This window comes from Anarrhichthys ocellatus, unplaced genomic scaffold (assembly GCF_004355925.1).
Source record: "Anarrhichthys ocellatus isolate YVR2014 unplaced genomic scaffold, GSC_Weel_1.0 scaffold4, whole genome shotgun sequence".
In the NCBI taxonomy this organism is placed as follows: domain Eukaryota; kingdom Metazoa; phylum Chordata; class Actinopteri; order Perciformes; family Anarhichadidae; genus Anarrhichthys; species Anarrhichthys ocellatus.
In genome coordinates this window covers 2,526,347-2,553,255 of record NW_022280034.1, presented here as the reverse complement: position 1 = coordinate 2,553,255, position 26,909 = coordinate 2,526,347, and the positions used below count along the sequence as shown (strand labels likewise).

At 44.6% G+C, this 26,909-nt stretch overlaps 1 protein-coding gene across 4 annotated transcripts in view; it reads right to left on the bottom strand.

Annotated features, from left to right (window-relative positions):
• Window positions 1–26,909, bottom strand: part of thrab (thyroid hormone receptor alpha b) — a 113,705-nt gene that overhangs the window by 75,669 nt on the left and 11,127 nt on the right. For 3 of the 4 annotated variants that reach the window (XM_031844274.1, XM_031844271.1, XM_031844270.1), the window contains exon 2: window positions 19,170–19,254. The exons of the other annotated variant lie outside the window; for it this stretch is intronic. The gene's annotated coding sequence lies outside the window, so the exon portion shown is untranslated. The remainder of the gene's footprint in view (window positions 1–19,169; window positions 19,255–26,909) is intronic. 4 annotated transcript variants of the gene reach the window in all.

The following is a 26,909-nucleotide window of genomic DNA, read 5'->3' as shown; positions in this document are numbered from 1 at the left end:
CAAGCAGAAAATAATAAAAAAGGAATATCAAAGAGCAAACAGCATGGCAGAGCAACCGAAGTCTGACTTAGAGAGGATGATGAAGGGAGTGAAAGTAATGGTGAACTGCAAAGAAACATGACGGAGGTAGAGTGAAAGACAGAAAAGAGTGAGAGTCAGAGAGAGAGAGCGCTTACATCACTTCCTGGCTTTGAAAGAGGTTTGTTGGGGTTACGATGAACTACAGCACGTGTAATTAGAATGTGCACCATTCGTGATGTAAAAATAAAGAAACAAATATTAATTCAAAATGTATAAATATCAATTTGTTTGCATTCAAAAGAAGCACAGCTCTCATTAAAGGTGCTCAATACCAAAGTCAGAGCATATATCTATTGCCTTCACTCTTTAACGAGGTGGTGGCTGAGCCGGCGCCTAGCAGCTAACGGTGCTAACTGCGCTAGCAGCGCAAACAATGGCAACAGTGCTGACAGAGCTAACGGTGTTTAACCGAAGGGGGAGCCGGAGAGGAGAGGCTTCCTCGTCAGCGCTGTGTGGTTCGGGCTGTAACCGTCTTATACGTGCAGTACAGAGAAACGGAGAGAGCTAACCGATGCTAAGTAAACAAAGCACAGAGGAGCTCAGATAAACATGTTTCATGCATTGTTAATGCTCTGAATATCAGACAGAGAACCGTGTAACTATTAAAAGTTTATTCCTCGTGCATGACATCCACTTTCAGCTGTCTAAGCCCTCCCCGTCCTGCTAGTGTTAGAGCCACATGTCTGGTCTGATCTCCGTCTGTCGTAATTATGAAGTAAAACATGTTAGCTTAGCTTACAATAAATACCGTTATCGGGGGTGGGGAGACAGCTAGCCTGTTTGACTCTGTCCGAAGGCAAAGAATTATATAACAAAGTGAATTTACCATGCATGCCTAGACAGATGGAGGGATCTGCAGGATGTACTGTGGAGCACAGTGATGCTGCATGTCTGATGTCTTAGTGGTTTGCAGTATTACAGGTCGACGTGCCACCGGTACTACAGAGCACCAGGACCCTACTCTCACAGTCACAGTCAGGCGGATACAGAGGCACGGAGAAGGTCTGCACTTGGAAATACTAGCAGGAAATACAAAGCAAACCAATCACGGTCTCTGTGGTGCCTGACTGGCCTTTGTGTGCAGCTTTTAGCGGAGACATTCTGCCAAAGGAGTGAGATTATTCCAACCTGTTGCCAAGACCAACGCGTGTCGCTCCACAAGTTTTGCTGCAATCTGCCTCGACTAGTCTCGTTTCAATACAGTGACATTTATTTTTTGGAAAATTCCCAAAACAACTGCCAAAGAGGTGAGATAAGTGTAGTGCAGAATCTTTGTCGTGTTTTAATAAAAGTACATCTATTGGGCTTGTTAAAAAAAAGGACCTTTTTTTTGCAGTGTAGTCTGGGTTGGGCGATCGGACGAATATATGGTGTTTGTCTGATGATAAACCTTTTCATTCCACATGTTATAAAAGATGAATTCTGCAGCAGACACACCCTTATTGCTCCAGCTCTTAATTCTACCCTGCTGTTCCTAGTACACCGTGTCTAATGCTCGGTACATTATGTACTTGAACATGATAGTGCACTACAGTCAGTATTCTTCTCTCCGTCTCTCAGACTCAGGACATAGATAAGAAAGGCGTGTACCTCGCTGCCTGTTCGTCTGTGAACTGTGATGTGAGAGTGCATTGTCCCCCGCTGGAGAGGCGACACCGGGGGATCTGTACCTCGCACACAGACAGAGAGAGCGAGAGAAGCTACAGGCGGAGGTCTGTGTTCGAGCCGACTGCTCATCAGATGGTGTTACAGCTGGCTGTGTCCTCTTAATGTCTAACTGTATGAAGGAGGTGGCAGCAGGTGAAATGGAGGATGATGAAAGTGACAGAATCCCGTTCGCTCACGTAAACTCAGTCACAGGCCGTCTCTGATGTCAGTACTGGGAAAAAGGTTTCCAGAGGCACAGCACAGGAAGAAAACACCATTCTGAGCCATTTCAATTTAAGATATTTACAACAGCTCAACAGTTTGGAAGTTATATATGAAAATTATTTGGTTTCTTTTCAGAGAGTGAGATAAGAAGATTGATGTCAATCTCGTGAATGTGCGTTAAGTACGAAGCTGGAATCAGGACGTGTCATATCCTATATACATTATACATCAGATATATTAATCATATACACGATATAAAACTGATTGATAGAGATAGATGGAGTAAACTCTATTGTCACAGAGGGGAAATTAGTCTTGAGCACAGTGCTAGAGTCTGTGGATTTGCATTAAACATCACCAAAACAACATGAAAAGATCTCAACCCAATGAGACATTTGACACTGACAGCACATCGGCTGTTAAGAGCTGAAGTGCAAAAGATTCAGCGTTAAGGGTTCAGCGGCTTGATGGAGGCTGGCAACAAACGATAGCTTCAAGACTTCTGATTTGCACTCTGGAGCACAGAGGGGGTAGGGGATGGTAGGGGAAGACGGGATGTCGAATGTGTGAACTATGCAGTAATTATATATCTAATGAAGCCCTCTAGGATTATACTGTATATACAACTATCTACAACCTCGACTGTCCTCTCCTGCGTTCAGCAGCCTGCGGTTCAGTCGAGTGTTTGTGACTGTTGGTCTTAGCCGAGTCAATGATTGCTTCCCACCTGCGCTGAGGCAGAATTTCATATTTTTTGAAGGATCTGGTTTGTGCAAACGGTTTATTTGGGGCAAAATTGTAAATGAAACATTCAGAATAAAGTGTTTTTGATGAAATATCACAATTAAAAGCTTTAATTTGGTTGCTTTTTCTGATGGAAGCGTTCGTCACACATGATGTGTTCAAGGACCGGCGGAAAGATGAACATCTGAAGATAGTGTGGGCTGTCATAGCTTCTGGCTGTGATAAACAGTGCATTTTTGGCAAGTGTTTAAAGAAAGCTATGCATGTCACTCCCTCAGGCGGGTTTTGGGGTTCAGACCAGGTAGACAGAGGCGTGAGAATCTCTGCTTGTTGACAACGGGAAATAAAAACACTGAGATTCTGGAGCATTTCCTGTCGCATGTTTTCAACAGCGCTATCTGACTTAGTATTAAATACCCTGCAAATTAAACATGAGTAGAGTAAATAAACTCTGTAGTAAATACACAGCAGTATTGGTTTACACTTTTCTCAGCGGCTGCCCGCTGCTGAAAGACATGTCGGAGCTCAGTTGCAGCTTGATGGATGCACAGCAGCCACATTTCTCCCAGCTGATCTGGACTAACTTTAACTCTGTTCCTCGTCCTCCTCCTCCTGCTCCTCCTCATCCTCACCAGATGAGCACAACAATAGTGGATTAGAGATCTGGCAGAGGAGGAATGGACGGAAGCCTGACAGGCAGCAGGAGAGAAAGTGTCGGTGCTGGCAGAGCGTCGCACTACGAGCAGCCGCTCTGCCAAATTCTCAGATTGTGTACACGGCACCTGCCACTATTGCTTTTTTTAAAAACCAGAGCGTTCAGAGCGCTGTGTTGATACAGTGAACGTTAACAGGCAGAGCAGCCTGTAGAGATGTCACTCACTACTGTACATCTGCATTCTTCAAGTTTTCATAACATCCAAAACTGAAATAAGCTCCTCTAGCACTCTGGATCTTACAGAACACGCGATGCCATGACGCTATACATAATTGATGGCTCAACATATGAGCTACATTGTTTGGGCTGGAAGACGTACCTCCAACAGAGAGACACACCTTGTGTGAGTAACTGTATGCTTTTTGCTTTTGTGCTCAGAGAACTGGAGATGTGACAGCTCTGTGATCAAGAGGAAGGACTCTGCGAGAACACTGCTCTGTTGGTAGCCTACGCGTATGACGGCAGACTGAAGCCTTCCCCAGGTTTAATAAATATCTAATGTACATTCGCTTGAGAATATTAAATAATTATACAGTTGCCAAGCCAAAAAAACTGAAGTGAGTCAGGTCCTGTGGTGTCTTTCAGAGGATTTGAGATGTTAAAATAAAGCCCGTTATTCAAAAAGACACAAGAAAACAACCGCCACAGCCCCGGAGGACTCTGCATTACAGCAGAAATATGAGGTCGCAGATCAGCTTAAAGACGGACGGACCGGATGCCTCATGCTTCCACTGCAGCGTCAAAAGGCCTTTGTGTTGCCTCGTGTTTCATTGTGTTCATGTTAGCCGATTTCTGCTGAGAACTCCGTAGAGAGTAGGGATGGGTATCGGTAGGATTTGATCAATATTAGTACTTATTACTCTTACTGCTCATCGGTTCGACACTTTTATCGGTTGTTTTTGATTCTTTTGTTAGAAAAAAAAGACAGTTAATTAAGAAAAGAATGCACATTGCATTATTATTCTAGTACGTAAACAAATAAACTGCTGGTTTCACCTCCCTTGTGAGGGTTGTATTGCGTTTGAGACAACGAGAGTTCTCAACATCGACTGGTGTGAAATGTTTGGTAGCGGTTGCTATAAGTAGCTAACAGTTCTCTTGACTAATGAAGAAATATACAGATTCTTTTAGAGCTGCTGTTTCTGTAAATCAGCTTCAAACATCCCTCAGAGCTGTGTTGATCTCATCCACACCCGTCGCCATTATGTTTTCCTTCTCATAGATGAAGACGATGTCCCCACTCTTCATCCCGGGCTTGTTAATTGTGTCTCTATCTGGAGGGAAACAGCCGTCACTGAGCACAACGCCGGAGCTTTTTGAATAAAGAGGAGATGTTCAGAGGTCTGGAAACAGACCGGCAGTGTGTGTGATGCTCAAGTACAAACACACGACTGCAAGCAGCGCTGAAGGGCGAATAGACGGCAGATCAAACAGGATAACTTCTAATGCAATAATGACGGAAAAAAATGTGATTCCTAAACAAGTTAGCAAAGGTCTGTTCCACATGTTTTGTTTTCCCGACAGACCACGATGGGCTTAGGCAGGATGAACACACCGGAGTCTACATTCAGTGTAAATTGACTGGGTAAAGAGGGGTCTGATGGACGGATTAGGACAGCTTTACCAGCTGAAAACAGGAACCAGGATCGCTTCACTGGAACAAAAGACGTGCTTTGACAGAAGAACTTGTGATGTCCAAAGCCCTTCAAGCCAAACGCACTTGTTTTTTCAATCCCTCTCCGTCTAAATATGTTTGATGCCTTTGAGAAACGATAAGTGAATGCACAGCCATAAAAAGCCATGTGCATCGCCAGGAGTCCCTATTGAAAATATGGTAATCATAAGCTCTGTGCGCTTGTGTTTCTTTGACTTCATTTTGGTGCCTGGGGATTAATTCCGATGTTCTTTTGAAATGCAGATAAGAGTAAACGGTAAAGTGTTTACAGGTACCGCCACAGCGACGCTCTGCAGCGACACATCGCACAAAAGACGTGTAAAAATATCAACGCGACGGTGAGAGAGCTGAAGAGCTGTGAGAGGAACACACGAGAGAGACAACACATCCGCTCTGCACATGTGTTCACATGTGGGGATCTGAACCAGACCGATGGACAACCAAACGGAGGGATGAAATGAACGAGCGAGGCGGGGAGGAGGGGCCGGCGCCACAGCCAAACTCGCTAAATCACCGGGCTAATGTGCAGCAGGCCGGTTGTCATCCGAGCATCTCACACAAGAGCAAAAACACTTGAATGCTGTCCCGAGCAGCTCTACGCACACTCATTGTTACGTACATGAACCCACATTAAAGCCGAGCGGAGGGGCCCTCGTGTTGACAGAGCACAACACCACGCCGGTGCCGTAAATCAATTAAAAGCAGTTTGTTGATCGGCACGTGCAAAGCCAGACAGGAATGATGTATTGACCAGGAATAATCATCCCGGAAATGAATGAGCATGTTGCCACTTCCGGTTCCCTCAACGTGGTGTTCTTCTTATGTGTTTTTGATCAGATGCCTGAAGGTGTGTCTCTCTGTTGGAGATACGTCTTCCAGCCCAAACAATGTAGCTCATATGTTGAGCCATCAATTATGTAGAGATCATTCGTGAAGATTATCTTGATGAACAAAACGTGTAAGTATCATAAACGTTTGTAGAAAATCCAGAATCCAATGAAAGAATAAATCCCACTGGCATTCTGTTGAAGGAAACTGTGCGATGCAGACTTCCGCGGTTGGCCTACAAAAACACATCATCCCCGCAGCATTTCATTGGAGATAAATGAGCAAATGAGAACGGAGGGTCATGCAGAGGTAAAAAGAAAAAGGCGGTTGAGTCACGAGGGGATAGAGGAGACTACGGTTCGAGCCCCGGGATAGACAACATCTGTAGAACTAATTCCTCTCTTCGACTCTTTAAGAAGGCGGAGCAGGGATCAGCGCCAGAGAAAATAGAGACAGAGTGAGGCTGACGAATGTAAAGTGATGTGCACATATGTACGACACAAAACCAGCGCAAGCTGCTTTCTGAATAGTTTATGACCTCAGCATATTAAAGGTCTTTACACGATGTTTGCCTCTTAAACGCAAAAAATAGTATGGCTGTGGATGTCCAAAACTTTAAACCAAATAAGTTTGATATGTTCTTTCTATGATTTCTTTCGTTTAGAATGATGAATAATGAAGCACTGACCTCACAATATGAGGAATCTGACAGCGCAGAGGGAACTGGAAGATGCTTTTATGACACTGTATCAGGGAGTAGGATGACTAATTGATGTTGGGCTGCTTTCTTAGGTATTATTACGTATAACTCGTCTCGATATGCAGCTGCATGTAATATATAAAACTCTTAAGAGTGAGAGATAAAGAGATTTAAATGGGGGGAGGGGGGCTACAAAATCAATCATCCCTGAGGGAGATTGAGAGTAATGTGGGTCACAAAGGTTATTGAAACACTGTTGGGCAATACATCAGGTAGTGACAATAAGAAGACAAGAGGAGGTAACAGAGTGAGAGAATGACAGACAGGGAGGGGAGGAGAGACAGAGAGGAGGGGGGGGGGGGGGGCTATCGGACCGTCGGCTAAAACCTTCTTGGGACAGGTTGTCAGTGGTCTTATTGTCAGCCACTTTTCCACACACACACACACACAAACACTCCCCGGGGTCAACATGTGGGGCGATGCAGAGCGAAGGGGCCCAGGGTGCTGCTGCAGCCTGCAGTTGATTTAGGATTGTTGAACGTGAGCCAAAATTCCTGAAGGAACATAGTGAGCGTGGGGGCGCAGACGTAAACAAAGAAAAGAAATAACAGCCCACAACTGGGGTATCAAAAAAAAAAGAGGCGGGAGGGGAAAAAAGGGAATGTGGTGGATATGAATTGTGTTTGTGTGTGTGTGTGTGTGTGTGTGCAGACATGCTGGTGTTGCTATGGCGGAACAGGATTCTGGGAATGGGGGAACGGGAGTATTCCAAATGGGAACGTTGGGGTGCAGTGTGTGTACGGAGCCAAAATCATATCCCAGGATGTGCACACATGTGAATGTGTATCAGGGAGTGCTGCGGCATAGATGCATTAAAGGATACTCAAAGGAGAGTGATGGAGGTACAGCACAAGGTAGAATAAAGGGTGAAGAGGGCAGATCAGGGTTAAAGGATGAGCGTGAGAACAAAGCATGTGGGAAAAGACACAGAAAATAGAAGAAAAACAAGGTCATAACAAACGTACTGTTGGCTGGGTGTCAGCTGAGCCCTGACGCTCTGCTGGATGTGCAGGCGTTTTGAAAAGAGATGCACACCAAAAGGGGAACGCAGACTTGAACTTCCCACCTTTTCTGAGCCAGACCACATCCAGACCACGCAGTATCAAGACCACAACAACACTAACCCTGAAGCAGTCCGCATTCTGAATGCTTCACCGGTTGGGTAAACGAGCACATGCACTTTAACGTGGCACTTTAACGGCGTGAGCCATCTGGTCGCACCGTTGTATTTATTGTATGGATGATGTGTTGCCATTGTGGCAGTGCCTTTTTTTGTTGTGTGTCCATTGAGCTTCCTTTTGGCGAAATACTCTTTATAATACAAAATACTGAATTTGAGTTTCCTCTGGATACAGATGCACAGTGTATACACCTGGGGCTTTTATTGTGAAAGGTCAGAACGGAAGAAGTGGAGTGTAACTTGCTTTACATCTGTGTTTTACAAATTGATACTTCTACTTACTGATCACCACCTTAGAGGAGTTAATTATGTTTAATAGGCACATAATGAGCACAAGAGGTTTTTGAAGGATCCAGGACTTTGACACATACTGTACTGAAGGCCTAAAAAACCTTGCAGCGCTTTTTCGTGCCATAATAAGGAGAGGAAGGTTGCTGGTCTGCTAGCGAGGCGGCCGCGGTTCTCTCCTCCCATCCGTATGCATTTCACCTTTATCTGAGGCTAAGCAAACACTGCTGCCTGCCTCCATCCGTCCATGTGAGCCCCATTATACCCCGTCGGATCAAAAAACAAACAATTTGTTTGAGAAACCTACAAACCTCCTCATCCTGAGAATGAGTCATCCACCGCAGGGTTAACGCGTTTCTCTTGTTTTCTTTCGCGGCCACCAGAAAACTTGTGTATTCACCGGGCAGCTTTCAGCATCTGTAGAGGCTACATACAGCACTGATCCTGTTTGTTTGGTGGTATTCTTTAAAAGCATGTTTTCTGAACGGTCTAAGGAGAAAAGAGGCGACACATTTAAAAGGTACACGGTAACAATTTGTGATCTCAGGATATATATAAATAAAACGGACTTTACTCGACTTCTACACGCCTGATAGTGATCATAGTCACCTGTGGTCAGAAACCACAACGCAGGTGCAGCTTCAGAATATAAGTCATCAGCTCTAGTCACCAGAAGACTGTGTGAACTGTACAGTGCAGGAAAAACACAAACACATGCATTGCTGTTCTTTTCAACAGCTGCTGCTTGTTAATTGACGGAGCACCATGCTGGTGCTATTTGAATCTGTTTGGATTCGACCACATGTTTGGATGCGGTCTAATCAACCTCAGTTCTAACTGAACTCAGATCAGTCCCGTCTTTTCTATTTTTAAAACGTCTTCATGCAAGTTGGCTTTAGGAAGGTTTTCCACGGTCGATGGCTTCACAATGAACCACAGTCACCTTCAAGCTTGTACTTTACTCGTTCTAACACTAATTAATTACCGTTTGTTCAGACACATTGACAAACTGGATTTGTAGACAGACGATTCTCCAGCAGACATCCGTGACGGCGTCAGATGTGGTTGCAGTTATCGCATGTAACTTTCCTTTATGAAAATCATAAAGGCATCAAGTCTTGACACGCAAAACCCCTCCCCCTCAATACAGACACAAACATCTGGGATTACTGTTCCTTCTAAGTATTGGTTGTATGCCTGTCATGTACCTTAGTGTTGGTATTTAGCTTAGCCTGGACTTGCAGGGATACTTTCTCCGCTGGCTGAGTGTTCAATCAGGAACCGGCTCGGTGAGTCGGTTTCACACCGAGCCCCCTTTTTCCTCTCTTTCTTTCTTCCTCTTTATCAGCACATTCTATTTATAGCACCTTCACTGCTGCAGCGGCGCAGCTTGGTACAGTATGTTCCACAAAATACATGCCTCTCCTGACCACATCCCCAGGCATGCCTCTGCAGTCGTCTCCCATTGCTGCATGCATGAGTGTATGGAGACACACACACATATACATAAATGGACTCACACAGCCGTCGGCGTACACACACAGACAGGGACAAACAGGGACACATTGGGTGACACCACATAAGGACACAAACACATTAACGGGTTACAAACAGACAAGGACACGCATATAGAGTTATAATATGGCGAGTGATTTACACAGACTGGGACACACACAAACAGACTGGGATAAACAGGAACTCACAAAGAAGACTATTTACAAAAGACTGTATGTATTACATTTAAGGGAGAATTACATTATTCCAATGATTCTGGACGGTTAAGTCACTGGTCTCAGTCTCTTAAATTAGAATATTTGATATATATTTGAGCCCTTAATGAAAGTTTAAACTCAAAATGTTTGAGTGCTGGACAAAAAGAAACAGCTGAGTCGCCTGTAGAAAGTTACTGATACGTTGAAAATTAGTTTTTGCATTTGGTGAGAGCAAGTGACAAAGTACAACCAAGCGGCAACCTCGGGTGCTAAAAAATGAAGCCAACGCAGAAGTGCCAACAAGTGCAGTTCCTCAAATGACCACTCGAGGCTCCAAAAGTGAGTCAATCCCCATAGACCCCTATGTTAAAATGTGCAAATTTAACACAGAATTATAACATGTTTACGGCCTGATACAAACCTTTACAAGGGGTGAATTTTTATACAACGTACGTAGCATATCAAGTAACCGTTATTGATCGAATTTAGTGACGTGGTATAATAACGACGAGTATAACGAGCAGGAAAAAGACTTTCACCCAGGAGACGGCTGTTCTTGTCTCATGTGAAACCAAAAGCGCTTCTTACATCACGTTGTTTGCTTGTTATGTAACATTTTGTTAGAAAGTCCCTAAGGTTGGTTGTTATTTATTCATGGTAGTTACGCTACGTTGTTACGCTACGGTGTTACGCTACGGTGTTACGCTACGGTGTTACGCTACGGTGTTACGCTACGGTGTTACGCTATGGTGTTACGCTACAAAAAGTACAATGCCCAAAAAATGATCTGCCGAATGGGTTAAAAAACCTGCTCTGATTGACATTTGTTAAGAAAATAATCTGCAGATTGTTAGAAAACAACCAACCTCACAATTACAGGACGACTGGCTCTACCACCTGACCTACCGACACTGTGGGCTTGTACATGTGTTTTTAAAGATATCACAAATAAGTTTCATTCGCCCAGCTGTTGAACAGAAACTGTCTTCATACCCCAGTGAAAGCACCGTGGCTGTCGTCAAAGTCAGGAGCTCACCTCACTGCTTGAGATTTGTCTCTGGGTTACATCAAAACTGGTCTTCCCTCTCTGTTCTTCAGCTTAAAGACAAACTTGTTCACATTCATGAGTCAACACTGAGCTGTGCAGCCAACAAAAGGAACAGCCAAATGTCAATTATATCAGCTAGAACCACACAGACAAGGGTAAGGTGACAGGAACGTCACGGACACTGGATTGATATGAACTCAGCAGCCCTGCTCAGAATGAGAAAGTATACCGATCAAAAGATCAAAGCTGAGTCTGCATGTTCTATAGAGCACTATGACTGAACAGCACAAACCACGCATTAGTAATTGGAATGTGTAATGTTTAACAATGCAAAATAACTTCAATATACAATAACTTAAAGGGTCATTTCAGTATTTATTCTCAACTGTGAGGAGCTACGGAAGTGGCTGAGTTGTTTGAAGCTGTATTAGCATCAGTTAAATCAGAGCTGGAGAGTTGTTTTGACACTGAAGGCTTTTTCTAGATGAGAAAGACGTCTTCACTCTTCTCCCGACCGGCTTCTGAAAGAGTTTGATTGACAGATGGTTCATCCAATTATTTCTTTGAAAGTTGCTTATGCAAAAAAGATGGCTCCTCAAACGGTTCTGTGTAAGCGTGCCATCTGGTGTGTGAGGTTAGCTCAACACTGGACCCGTTAGTCAGAAATGGGGAAAATAGAGTCAGAGTTGAGAAAAGTGTGTCAAACCACACGGGCACAAACTTCAGCGAAAGTAACTTTGACAGACTTGGCTGAGGTTCCACACAATCTGTGCTTTGCCAAAAGGCACACGGGCAATTTAGTAATAGAGACAACACTTCAGCTGTGGAGTGAGATCAAATGCCGACAACAAAAAGAAAAGAACATCAAGGCACAAATTACTGCCAGTGAGAAGAGGCAGCGAGAATCATTAAAATGAGAGTGAGACATCCAGTCATTTGGGACTAATATGTACGACGATATGAGTCATCTCATCTGACATCTGTATCGCTCGGCTATTATTAATCACTCATGCTGACAACCCCCACCCCCCCAGAAAAAGGTGTGCATATGATCAACCTTTATTACACAATGTAAGTCTACTAGACCTCTGCCCACAGGGGTGGAGGGAAACTTCCCAATATGGTTCTAACTGTGGCAAGTTGAAACCGGCCCGATACCTTATAGAATTACCTTCTCTTAATGAGAAGGTGCAGAACGCGGGTAACTGATCTGGAACTCATCCAAATACAGTACAAAAGGTGGGCTGATGCATTCCTGTGCCCCTCCCCTCTGTACCTAACAGCTGGAAAACATTATATATTGCACATGCTTGTGCATGCGCTCACCTGTCTGCACGGAGACGTGGTTTCAGTGTGAACGCATACATGTAAAAAACAAACTTTAATAAATCCTCCAGGTTTAAACGACCCCCTTTCTTCCCTTGTGCGTCTTTAACAGCGTGCATGTAAAGAGGTCCGAGCCCCTCCCAGGCAGCCTTCCACATGCCTGCGTAAAACTCAAACCAGACTGCACTCAGTGTCGTAGTGGAACTAACAGTCGAGACCGCGTGGAGAGCCGAAGAGAGCGCCCACTGTGTGTAGCGAGGCAAACCTTCCTAACCCCGGGCACTTTTCATGCTCTCGCCTCTTCTCTTGCCTTTATTGGAGTCCTCCAAAGTTCACTTCGTTTGTGTGGTACAAGGAGTAGGAGGACTGGAATAGTTGTGGCCCGACAACAAAAGAGCTGGAATGCCCTTCTCTAAACTGGTTAACGCTGCCCACCAGTCTCCGGCCATTTCTGCCCAGCTTTTCCCCTTCTAGATGTCTGTGTGTCTTTTCTATTTCTGTGTCTTGGACCGTCTAGGAGAAGCTCTTAATCATGGAAATGTTCAGTGGATCCAGAGCTTTGCAACTTGGACGAAATAAACACGCTGCCTAAAGATACACTGGCTTGAGTTTGGAGTCTCAGAGAGCTGCACATGGCCACAAAGAGAACCTTTCTTGGGCTGAAGGGAGATTTGAAATGAACATCTCTGCTTGGAGATATTGCCTGCCGGAGGGCACTCCATCAGATCCAACTCAACACAGACACATACGTGCTGCTATATGCCCAGTTTGTAACTATGTGAGCCAGCATGTTCCTGCATGTTCCCCCTCAGAGCAACAAAATGTACCACTTTCTCCCTCACCAAGACATACCGTTGCTGTACAGCGTGTCTTACCCGCACCGATGCGTTACTCATTAAACCTCTAAACCAGCTCAGCCTGTTCTGTCCTCAGCGAGAGGTAGAAGACCCCGTGTGGTCTTAAGTCTGGGCCATACATGGCATCTTTATCTCTAATCCCATACGGCTGAGGCCCTGATAGGGCGAGAATGAGAGCAAACACAGCCAGGGCATTATTGAAACAAGAAAAGACGGTCGCCGTGGTCGAGTACTTTGAACCTGTGTTGAATGGCGGCGCAGTGGCAGACCGGGCTGTATATAACATATATATATATATATATATATAATGGGGCGGGGACTGTTTGTGCAGGAACTTGTGTTCATCTCACTCCCTGCCTCCACTGACACAACCTTTGGGAAAGATTAGGCATAAGGGAGGGAACGAGGGACAAAATGCAATGCAAGAATGTGGCCCTTTTAAATACAAGATCTTCAGCGCGTTGAGCGTAAACACAGCTGGGATGAACGTACACAGAGCTGCTCCACACCAGCGTGACATACTGAAATGTAACCGTATTAATGCATTCAGCATTAAATCTTGCAGAGAGAGAAAAGAAGGATTCATCGGGCCCGTTCACATGACCGGCCACATGAAGGGACTTGTGACGTCAACAGTTTGGTTTCTCCAGCAGCTATAGTTCAATGCCTTGTTTGTTCGCCATTAAAGTGCAAATATTATTGATTCTTTTTCATCTGCAACTGCATGTTTAATAATCCAGAGCGGGAGGACGCGTCACAAATAATGTATCAAAAAGAGCTCACCCACTTCAGTGCTGTGGTGAATGGTTAATCAGGTTCACAACAAAGGGAGGCCGTCCTCACCAGGAAGTTTGTTTAAAACTACAACAAAGCATCTGACCCGATATCCACGTCCCATCTGTCACCAACAGTCAGCGACACTTCCTTTGAGCCTGGATCAGGATTTCTACCTGTTTGTAATTCATGTATGTTGTTCTTATGGCTGACGGCAGCCACCCGACCCGAGCGTTTAGTCTATAAAACCGCAAGAAGAGTGAAACTTCAACCGCCACAAGTTATAAAATCCCAATGAGACATATTGAAACTGTCTAAAACCTGCAGATCTGCAACACGCGAATGTAAAACCAGAAAGCCTCACATTCAAGAAGCTGGAACTAGCAACGAACAAATGATTCCTATAAAACCAACTTAACATCACAGCTGCACCTTATTTGTTCAATGAATTGCTGGAAACATCATCACCAGGTGAAATCATCTAATCTCTTGTTTTGTCTGACCAACTGAAACCTAAAGAAATAAAATACATTTTATTGTAAAAGAGAGACATTCTCATGTTAAATATCTTTCTAAAAATGTGACTTAAGCAATGAATCGAGTATTAAAATAGTTGCAGATTAATGCTCAGCTTTATATCAATGATTAAATAATTATCTTTATTATTTGTCTACTTCTCATAGTCCGCACTATACTGATGTTATTTCTGCCAGGACAGACAGGAAACAGCTATGACGCTTCGAAAATCATAAACGTGGTTCATATGTGAAGATGATCTTGCTGGACAAAACATATTAAGTATCATAAATGTTTGTTTATGAGCATATTTTCTGCAATAATCCCAAAAAATCCAAAGAAAGTATCCCGTTAGCTTTTTGTTGAGGGAACCAGTGCGGTGCTATAGAAATACGTCATCCCTGCAGCACTCCTATGTCTTGGTACTATCTATATCAGATGTCCCATCATGCCCTGCTGTTAGAAATCCGTACATTACACAATCCCCTGACATGTGGAACTGCCACCCAAAGGTTGAAAGCACAGAAACGTAACTGCTAACACCGAGAGCAGGTAGCGGCTTAACATCTCTTTGATTCGATTCAAAATACTGTCCCATGATAAAGCCTTCATGTAAACACCCTGCTATCTCCATCTCGATAAGAGATAAGAAAATATTTTGTCTGTGCAGAGAACGACTAAAATGTTCCTGTCAGGAAATGGGAGACACCCCCCCCCCCCGGTGAAGCCTGTGAACGTAGAACAATGTGTCCAGTCTGGTTTGCTCAAAGACGTTATTCATTGTTCTTCTGAAACTGGATAGCACTTGATACAATCATATCTGTTTCACCACACCCCGACACCCGGCTGGACGTCTGACAGCAGCCGCTGCACCGGCCAGCGACTCAGAGGGAGACATGTGGAACACGAAGTTACATTCACGTTGCGTAAAGCTGAGCTGTGATCACAGGTTATGGAGCACGAGTCCAGACACTCAGACAGAAAATTGCTTTGTTTTTCTTGTGACCATTTCCGCCGCGATCACGCCGGACCCTGCAATCGATGCATCAATGTCGCCTCTGACGTCTGAACTCAGCCTGAAGTCCACCTGAACCTCACAGCACGAGAGACGCTTCAGAAGAGGAAAGTCAGCTCTGTAGAACAGAAGTACAGCCTGCTGCACATTTAAAAGCAATGAAGGGTTGGAAGGGAACATGACTTCTTATTTCTGTTGTGTGCACTGAGACCCGTGAATTCATGACGGCTTGAACACATCGATGGTTTTGCAGTTTGCTGATTCTTTCCGTTAGCTTAACACAAACGTAGAACTGTACGCTTCCTCAGATATTATCAACCGAGTGTGGTTTACAACAGACAGATCAGCGCTGATGCATCACGCTGTCAAATAAGTGACAAGAAGTGTCAGTGCAGACGGGCTAATGATGTGATTTCACGTAGTTTGTGCTTCTGAGAGTCAAAGTTCAGCTAATAAATATCCTGCCAGAGTCCAACTTTGGTCCAGTTCTATTTTGGACCACACGTTTGCTGCTCAATTTTGGTAAAAGCCATAATTACGATTGTTTTGGTTAATATTGAGATCACGCGTGTATGGATAACTCATTGATTTTGGAAACATTGTGGGTTTTTTAAAAAAAATCTTCCAAACAGTGGAGTTTCTGCTGCACTTTGAGAAGAAATAAAGAGGCTAAATCTACAGAGTCCAGGTCCCATGAGGGGCTCCTCCCACAGACAGCGTCCCCGGGCAAGCTGTGCGGACCCCTTTCCATAGGTAATGGAGGTCATTGAAAATGAAATCTGATTAATCCGCCTACATCAGCAGGCTGTTTATGTACCTTGTACTCTACTAGCAAAATGCACAAGGATGCACTTAAACTTGCATGTTCTTTATCAATTATAGAATCAGCCAATCAACAGAGTTCAACGAGTTGTGGATGTGGATTACCCGCAGTACACACAGATAAAAGCTTGAAATTGACAGACTTTGGAAACATCATTAATACTTGAGCTTCTAGTTTGCACTCTGCAGCACCAATCAGCTCCAATTAAAGCAGGAGCACGGCTGTGAGAGGTAGGCGGTCATTACCCAGGAACACTCTGCTCTCTGACAGCTGTGCTGTTTTACATTTCCCGCTTGAGCCGTGCTTCTAAACCCCAAAACAGAGAGCCGGAGTGAAATCACCGAGTATCAACAGAGAGATGCGGAAGAGGAGGCAAAAAAAAAAAACCCACTTCCTCTCAGTGAATGAGAGAGCTGTCCAGGAAACCGCACGGGGTTCATAAAATACCACCCACTCTCTCGCTGTAACCTGACATTACAGCTGCACCGTGTTTATCCGGCACAACGATTACAGAAGCACGCGCCGCAGCGCAGCGCCTCCGGCCCAGCTGAGCCTCCCGACCGCCACGCAGGTAGAGCCGCCTGTCGCAGCATTAATAGCACGAGCATCAAATGAAGCCGCAGACACACAATCTAATTCAACCTGCTATTTTTTTTCCAGAGTCGTTTTGCAATTATTGTTTCCTCCTTCCCTGGAAATGTCATTTAGCGGCATGCTGGGTAATTGTCTTTCTAAATTAATCCCTGGCTTCCTTTGCAGAGTAAAAGAAAAACAATATTCTGTCTAGACATCCGAGAGCCTGGAGGCAGGTTATTAAGTTAGTTCATTGATTACCAAGAATAAAAAATGCTTATTCAAATGTCGCTGACAGGAGAGGAGGCCGCATTAATACAGCGACAGCTTGCCAGCACGTCCATCTGTAATGGTTTCATTTTAAATGTCACGGCGTCTCTCTTCTGCTCGGCATTAACGGCCATAAAGCTGACTTCCACCGGTTAGTGCCGGGCAGGGCTCGAATGGCCATCTGAGAAATTCAATTCACTCGAAAATGAAATTGAGGTTTAGTACGAGGGGGGGGAGAGGCTGTCCAAACGCCTGCGCTGGGATTACCCGACCAGGTGGCGAGTCAGACCCGTCGGACAAATAAAAGTAATTCAACCGCTGGCCCCGAGCCCACTCACAGTCTGCCCGCCCAGCTTTACAGGGCTCCCTGCTCGGAGATAAATGTCAGCAGATTATCTGTGTAAGAATTCAAATGTATTTAGACTGTGTGTGTGTCCGCGTGCAAGTGGATGTATTTGTCTGCGTGCACGTGGATGTTTGTACATATTTGTCCGTTTGATTATGTGTGTGCATGTTTGAATGTGTGCCCAGGTGTGTACTCGTCTGTGTTTACGAGTGTGAGTGTGTGCATGTGTGTGTGTTTGTGTGTGTGTGTGCGTGTGCGCCAGAGCGGGAACAGTGATTCCCCTGATGGGCCATGACAGATGGACAGGGAGCGGCTCGGCTCGTCCTCTGTGCCACCTGAGAAGCACGAGGGCGGGACGTGCAGCATCGACGCTCGCCTCTGATTCCTCCGACAGGAGCCACTTTGTTTTGATTCACGTACCAGCCCCGTAAAAAGGTAGGCTTAATGCTAAAGTTGTTTTAGCACGCCACAACAACAAAAACTATATCCGGAGCGAGGTTCTGTTTCGGGATCTCGTTATTTTATAAGACCAACTTACGAAACAATCATTTTTAGCCGTAGCTGAGCGTCACTTTCACTGGTTAAACTCACAGATTCTATCAGATGATTAATGTGAACGCTGTGAGGCTGCAACCGTGGCTCTGCGACGATACCCGCAAGCATCTCTGCACAGAGGAGGGTTCCAACTCCCTGTAAGGAGTCAGGTTTGAAACGGTACTGCACATTTGCATTTGTGCCGCAGGCCTAAAGTGAAACCCCACTCGACCAAAGAGAGAGCAAAGCAATATCTAATCGTTTTCTGTTGTCACAATCTCCCACACATCATGTCCCTCAGTACAGCGTATCAACTCGTGCTTCTGAATTCTGACCTGAAGTGGTTCATAAAAACAAGCTGAGGTTAATCAGCGTGTTTCTGCTTCTGGATAGCGGCGATGACGAGAGGGAAGAAGTGCACGTTCGACACTCTTGAAGAAAAGCGCCGCTGAGGAGGAGCGCTGACTGCTGCAGATCGGCGTCTGCGAACTGTGCGATGCTACACTGCGCTGGCCCGCCGCCAGTGGACATAAAGAACCCCCCCCAAAAATCTGTGCCAGTGTGTCCATTTACTGCCCTGTCAGCCCCGAGTGATTTCTCAGCACACGAGAGTGCGTGGACTTGTTTATTATCACCTGCTGCACAGAGGCGACGGAGGGTTCAGAGAACATATCATACAGGTTGTTATTTCAGAGTATTCAAAGTGAGATGGGTTCGATGACCCGTATTCAAAAGGGTGTCATGTTTATATGCCTCAAAATTCACGCAGTATGAGAACAATGCAAAGTTTTTCTGACGTGCAATTTGATTTGTAAATGAAGGCCGGTACAGCACATGAAGCCTGCTGTCCATGTATGATGCCTCACACATCTGGAAAGAAGAGGAATATAAAAGCTGCAGCCTTTTTAGTGTTTTTGGCTCATTTTCCAACGGACCATCGAGAAGCATGGGAGGCTGATAAACGTGAGCGAGCTGAACATACGTGCTGTACAGCTCAGATGTACTATACATACATGATCTGATGTCTGCACCTGTAGAAATGAGACACGGTGTCCCAGCATGGAGAAATACGACCCACCTCCAGTCTTTTGACTTGGTGACCCTGTATCGAGGTATCAACGTAACTACACACTCCCTGGTCCCACTGGTTCACAGTTAATTAAGTTCACAGGAATGAGTGACTTAGCAGAAAAGCACGCCAAAGTGCACAAAGCTGCAGACACGTCTCTTACCTCGGTGGTCGGATGTCTTCACTTCAGTGTCGTCTCTTTACATTTCATCCTGTTTTTCATCCCCCAACGCAGCTCTCAGGGAACTCTGTAAACAGAACAGTCAATCTGTGATTCCCTCATATCTCCGCCAACAAAAAGGGGGGAAAAGACACACATCCACCGGGGCCAACACACTCCGGAGAGTGAGAAGGCTTACACAAAGATCCTGCGAGACAGGAGTTCGCCAAAACCCTGCAGATAGCCACAGCCCTGCACGGGGAAATCCACATGGCCACTGATGCATGCGTGCGCTGCCAAGTCAGGAATGACATGGGAGGAGTCTCAAGAGTTCAAGAGAGGAAAATCCCCGAAGGAGGTGCAAGGTTTTCTTGTCTATGCAAACCCAAAGTTAGATTTTCATGTGACCAGCTTACCACTAAAAGGCTTAGTAGTCTAAGCCTTTAGGCAAATTAAGTGTCTAATTTAAGGCTTAGGCTGGCCAGAGGAATCAAAGGGAGTTTATAGTAAGATGAACCTCGCCAGAGGCTTTCAGAAGGCCAGGAGTGCACAGTATCTGCTCAGGAATGCATCGATGGAGTAGGTCCACGCCTTCCACCTACTTAAAGAAAAGGCTTCAGGTGGTGTTAACCAGACAGGTTTCATTAGCACTCGTACTCCCACTCCAAGTGTCACAATACTGACGGCAAATGTGAATATTTAGCAGTCACGGCTCAACGCACATCATCAAGATGAAGGTGTGAAATACCCTTGTGAATGTTCGTAGCTGTTGTGACCGTCGAGTGGATCGAGAGGCTCGAGCAGAAACCTCAACTTAGAAAATCACACATGAAGCTTTGATGTTTGACTGTTAAACAAAACTGTATTCCGCTGGGCATCACGTTCAATCATCTCAAACTGAACAGGACGACGGCCTCTTTGCATCGGATCACATAAAGTGACTGGCAGATCAAAGTGAATAATGCTTCACATCTGTATGCACGCAGCGACATGCGGACATGCTGTTTACACACATTAACATGAAAACATGCATCGACAAAAAGGCACAAAAACACAGATCAGCGCTGCAACTAAGATGTCTTTCAGTCCGATTTTTTTGATTTGGTAATTACTCATCGAGGAAGGGTGTGAAGATGAACCGATACAAGAGAGAGATTCAGCTACACCGACACGCAGTTACAGATGTGACTCAAATTCTGCATGAAATCAGGAAATAAATCGATGCAGCTGTAAAAAAAACAATCTTTCCGAATAATTCCCCTGTGTGCTCCTCTCCTGCTGGCTCACTACAGTGTGCTGCCTGATCAAAAACATTCCCACGCTGAATGAAATGTGAGACGACCGTTTCAAGACGTTGCCTGAAGTCTTCAAAAAGCACAACTGACCCTTCCTAAGTCCCGCCCCTCTTTGCTCCAATAACAGTTGAGCGAGCTTGAAACCCAACTTTCCCCCTTTCCTGTTATATTTAAAGCACCAGACTCCCTTCAGGAAACCTCTCATTGTACTGCAGCGGGGTCCGACAGTCTGCTCCGCTCAGTCCTGGTTCTGGTTCTCCCGTGACTCCCTTCCTTCCATCGCACACTGCAGTCCTTGCTGTCGGCTTCTTTGTTGCCTGGCGCACTGCGGCACCAAGCTAAACACAACCGGCGGCGTCGCCGTGTTTCCTTTTGTCAAGCTTGTCTGACCTAGCAACAAACAAATTAAGAAGGATGACACTGACCCGGGAACAGAGGTAAACAATATCACATCTGCAGATTCTTTGCTAAAAGCTGTGTATTGCATCACTGCCCACGTTCACGGAGGTATTCGAGGCAGAGGACATAACTCTCTGTGACTCACTTTAGTCAAATGAATCATCATAAAAGTTAATTCAGCATAACACATCTTTACAGAGCTAGAGGGGCCCGGGCTCGATCCCCGATCCCGGGCGGTCCTTGTGTACCTGGTGTACCCTGCCTTCGCCCAATGTCAGCTGGGATCGGCTCCAGCGACCCTGAATAGGATAAGCGGTTTGGATAATGGAATATCTTCACAGATGTAGAGCTGTAGGTTTTGCATCTGATCTTGGCTCGTGACAAACCTTACATGTAGTTAATAAAATCTTAACACCAATAATATATGCTTGTGAAGTACAAGCAAACCTGAAACATTTACAAAATCTATTTAACTTCCTGGCATTCAACAAGTCCATGTGTTTCAGCTCGGATTGACACACACACACACACAATATATAATTACATAATAATAGTGTGTTTTTGGCACGCTGGCTACATTTTTCACGGTTGAATCACTATCTGGTGACATTCAGCCAAGTAGTACAACGCCATTCACACCTTTCCACCTGACTTGGCAGGCGGCACACACTGAGCCACTCCCATCCTGCTTTGAGAAGATAATGAACTAATTCTTCTTGGACGCACACAGACGCTTGTTGGCGGCGTTATCAGAGAGAAACAGGAACAGAGTTGGAGGTCTTTTTGGTATCAACGTTTGTCTCACAACTGCCGCTGCTGCCTCACAAATCAAAGTCAGGAGAGAAACTGTCCTCAGGTTAGCCTTCATTGGGATTATACAGAATTTTATATATATCTATATCTATATCTATAGATAGATAGATAGATATATAGATATAGATATATAGATATATAGATATAGATATATAGATAGATAGATATATATAGATATAGATAGATAGATATATATAGATATATATATATATAGATAGATATATATAGATAGACAGATAGATATTTGAGCATCATCACCACGAGACTGAGACACAGCCTCTTCCATGACTCAGAGCTATGATGAAGTACTAATTTGTCTTTAAGCCACACCACTAGTTTGTTATCAGCACTGGTTATGGTGATTCAGTGTGGCCATGCATCTCATTCTCCGGCTAATCCATAAACTAAGACCGCTCCCGGCCACTCGGGGGGGTAAATAATGCATCAGCACAGGCGGAACAGATAAGAGGTCCAGCTGCTAGGAGTCGGGGTTAAACCTGACAGCACTCGACCTCATCTACTGTATGAGCTGAGGAAGAGAATATGAGCCGTTCTCATCAATATTCCTTCCTTTAAGTAATGATGATGTGGAACCACTGACAAGGAAGTACATACAGAGAACACAGGAAGAGGACTGATGGATACGCAGGATAGATGTTAAGGAGAGGAGAGAGAGACGGGACTATTTCGTCCACAACATAACGTGTCAGCACATTAGCTCTCGTCTTGTGACGCGCTTTAGTGCACATCTGCAAAGAAGAGAGAATGTTAGCTGTTCCTTGAAGGCCATTTGCCTCTTTGAACCGGACCACAACATTAGAAGGATAAAACATGAATGCAGACATCTAATGGATCGATAGTATTAGACTGACTATCAATACAACGACTCTCTTTCTGTCTACTTCATCGTGAAAGAAAAACACATTGTTAGCTTGTTAGCTGCATTAAAGCTACAAACAACCCATAATACAACATTCTTTTTGCAGGAATAGCAAGACATTTTTATCAAAATATGTTCATTTGCATTCTTTTCAAGAGCGAGATCATAGCATTGATATCAACCTCATGTCTCAGTGTTGGGTCCATTGCTTGAGTTAGGACATAGTTAGCCTAGCTTAGCATACAGACAGGAAGCAGGCAGAGACGGCTAGCCTGGCTATGTCCTAAATGATGCTCACCATCCTCAAGGACAATGTGCAAAAAACAAAAAGACTACTCGTTGCTTTCCTTCTGCATTCCCTGAGCAGACAGACACAAACACAAACAAGATATGTACCAATTAAACAAATGAGATACATGGTTTTAATAAGTATTCTTTGGAGGTATTGGTACACGTATTTTGGAACTTTGGACAGAGCCAGGCTAACTGTTTTCCCTACCTTTAGTCTTTATGCTAAGCTAGGCTAACCATACCCTGACTCCATCACAAATAAAGGCATCAACCAATCACGTTGTGTGGACCTGAATTATTCAAACTCAACACTATATTATACAACACGGAGGCTCTGTAGTCCGGCAAACTTTGTTACTCCTTTAAACCCCGACAAAGGCAGAGCTGTAGCTATAAATAGTTTTGATGTATTTTCGTGTCGTTTATTCGTCACGCCCTCCGCTGTGTAAAGGCCTTATTAAGAAAGAAAACAAACGAGTGGAGGAGAGTGTAAAAAGCGTTTGTGGATCTTTACTGCAGAAACTGTCCGGGGACAGAATCATCTGTCCAGCAACCAACAATTAACAGCGTCTCAAAATGTGCTGTTACAAGACGGCGAGCCCTCAAGGACACTCTTGAAGCAGTCTGAGAACACCTTTCCAATCACAGAGCAGCAAGATGGTGACTGAAGAACAGAAGGAAGGAATGCCTATTACCAGACGCACTCCAAACACTCCTTTATTCCTAGATGTATGGTGGACTGGACGAACCGTGCGTTTCCTTTTTACAGGAAGAAAAGAGTTCGAGGACAAAAACAGCTGAATTCACACGTGATGCCGATTCTCTTTGAAACAGCTGGAACTGACCACGAGGCTGCAGTTTAATTTCTCACTACTAGATATCATTAAAAGGTTGACGATGCAGTCTTCACCTTGTCATATCAGTGCGTCTCAATAAGAAAGGTTGTCTCATATTCAGGCCAATACGGTATTTATATAAGCTTCATCTGCTCCACAATCCTCCTCTTTAAAGTGAGACAGCATATTTTCCGTAAATACCCGTCTGCTCATTTCATCAAGCCAGGGAGAAATAAACATCTTCTACCTTCTATGTTTTCATGCAAAGCCGTTTCATACTTACTGAAGTATTGTCCCTCTGTGAGTTTGACAGAGTATGTCGAACTCATCGGTATGCCCGTCCCGCTTTACCAAGACCGCGATGCTTAATCTTCACAATAAAAGAAAAAGAGAAATCTCTCTTGTAAGATGACAGCATCTCCCAAGACTAGACCGCAACCGTCGTTAATCTTTTGGGACAAATCTGAAGTTTGGGACAGAGTTGTTCGTCAGAAGCTTCATATTACAAACAAACGTCTCCATTTTAATATGGAACTGGACCCTTTATTGAGGCATTTCGGGGTGTTTCTGTCGTGAGCTGCCTCACCTCTAGTTCATTTTAGTAGGTTTTTCTCCCTTAGAGCTGCAACAATTTGTCGATTCAGCAACTATTATTTATCATTTGAGACATTTTAAAGACAAACCGATTAATTGACCCTCGCCTCTTTACAGCAAAAGTGTGACTTTGAAGTATTTGTTCGCCTCAGTAAATGTTGTTGCTGTGCGGGTGTCACTGCTGCACGACTTCTGGGAGACGGCTGGTGTCAGTCTGTTTCTGAGAGCTGCTGTCGTGCCCACCACGAGGACCTCCCAACACAAGTGGGCTGAGTGCTCTCGACGGCACGCCAAGGCCACAGACAGGAAACGTTGCTGGCTCACCAAGACTTCGCCAAACCACCCGCTGATTCACATCTATGTATTTGCATATTATGCAAACGACTTAAGTGTAAATCAGAGCACATGTGTGTGTGTGTGAGAGAGCTCCTTTCCAAATCAGCCTAGTATCTACGGCGACACATTAACATCACTCGTGTCAGATCAGATGAGAGACCTGCAGGACTCAGCTGATGCTCCTCTGCAGACCGCCTCGTACATAGAGAACAAACTGTCCTTTATTTTTGACTTTGTTAGCGATGCATTCCATTAACGCTCATTCCAGGTTTAATCCAATTCATTGTTCCTCCACGGCTCTGTGTATAGAATAAGTCATTTCCACACGGGATTAATCCAGAGTGTGCTTTACTTTCGGAGCAATCTGCTGGTTTGCATAGTTTAAAAGCTTAGCTGTTACACGCGGACTCACACGCACGCACGCACACACACACACACACACACACACACACACACACACACACACAGAGAGTCTTGTAACGGAGCCAATGTGGAGATTGATCGGTTGGGCCGTGTCCAAATTAAAGCCCGTCCTCTGCAGACATGCCAAGCATAATAACTCTCTCCTCTCTTTGCACTTTTTCTTGGCCGGGGAAAGTGGGGAGAGAAAAAGAAACACAAATGCATGAGAGAAAGAGAAAGTAAGAAAAAAAGAAGAAGGAAAAAGAGGTGCAATTGGATAATGTCTTGACACCAATTGCAGAAAAAAAAAGGACTGCCTGGCTCTCAGATGTCTGACCCATTTTCTGCTCTCGCTCTCTCTCTCCTGCTTCTCTCTCTAATTTCCTTCCTGCCTCTAATCTACAGTAAAGGAGCTCTCTGACTCAACTGGATTCACTGGAGCTGCACAGCGAGGGTTGCATCGCTGCCACAGGACCTACACACCGAAACACAAACACAAACACACACACACACACACACACACACACACACACACACACACACGCCCATCCTGATGCACAGTTTGGAGGAACTGGAAGGAGAGAAGCAGAGCGCCGCTACGCCTCGATCTCACAGCGATTTGATATTCTCTGTGTGGGCTTTTATGGAAATGTGTGTGTTAGTGTGAGACGGGCTTGTGTACTGTACGTGTTCAACAGCATAATGAGAGGCCTGTGCTCCAACAGAGACACTCCGATAATCAATTATTCACTCGCTGGAAACACACTGGTGCTCCTTTCTAATAATAAATAATCCGTTCACAGCTGTAACATGCAAAGACGTAAAATATATATTTACGGCATTTCTGAAGGCTCAAATTGAGTGACATTAGTCCCTGATGAAGGGTAAACTTAAGTCTAATTACATGCTTTAGGAGGATGAGGGGACATTTCCCCTGATAGCATTAGCATTAGCACATTATATGGTAATCTATGGCTTTCTATATGTGAGCATATGTGGTACAAGTAACAGTAAGGTTACAGCATAACTGTGTATCTGCAAGGTTCAACTGAACCTTCACTGTGAAAGGTTGCTTTTAAGGTCTTTGTAAGTGAATTTTGAAATAGACAATTCACCCAAATGATTTGGGCTTGAGATATGATTTGCAGTATTAGAGGCAATGATCGTCATGTTTGTGGGAATCTGAACCAAACAGAGACTTAATGTGAAGCAGCAGCAGCATGAAATGTCCTGTTTGCATCAGCAGTAAATACAGCTCAGTGAGGTTGATATCAATGAGATGAAATTACAGTAATGCTGGATTACATGCTGCATCGTTTACTGGGACTCCCTTGTGCAATATGAAGACTCTGCCACTGACAACTATTATTTGGAAGGCAATTAATGAATGTAAATGGGTGCATCTTAAAAACAGTAAGATTAAGGATTATGACCTTAATGACAAAACTGCACGGCTAGAAAGCCCTTAAGTAAGTGAGAAAATATGTTTTCTTTGTAATATGGGTGAACAGACCCTTTAATATCATACTAAAATATAAATGAAAGGACTCCGACGGCTGTTGGGAAGCTCAGGAATCCATCTGAAATCTTCATGATAAACATGAATATGTTTTGTATTCAACGGGTAAGCCGGTCAGATTGATGTACAGTCGTCCCCGCGCAGAGTCTGTTCTACAGCAGCAGAGCAGACATGCTGAAGAGACAGAGGGGAGAGGAGGCAAAGGGTCACCTACGGTCAGCTAATCCCCCCCGTCAGATAAGGGTCTGCCAACACACTCCAGGTTAGCACACCAACACACACACACACAGATGTACAGGAATAACAAAGGAACGCACTGGACTGTAAACTATGTACTTTTACATGATGCACACAGAATACAATAAGTCTCTCTCTCTC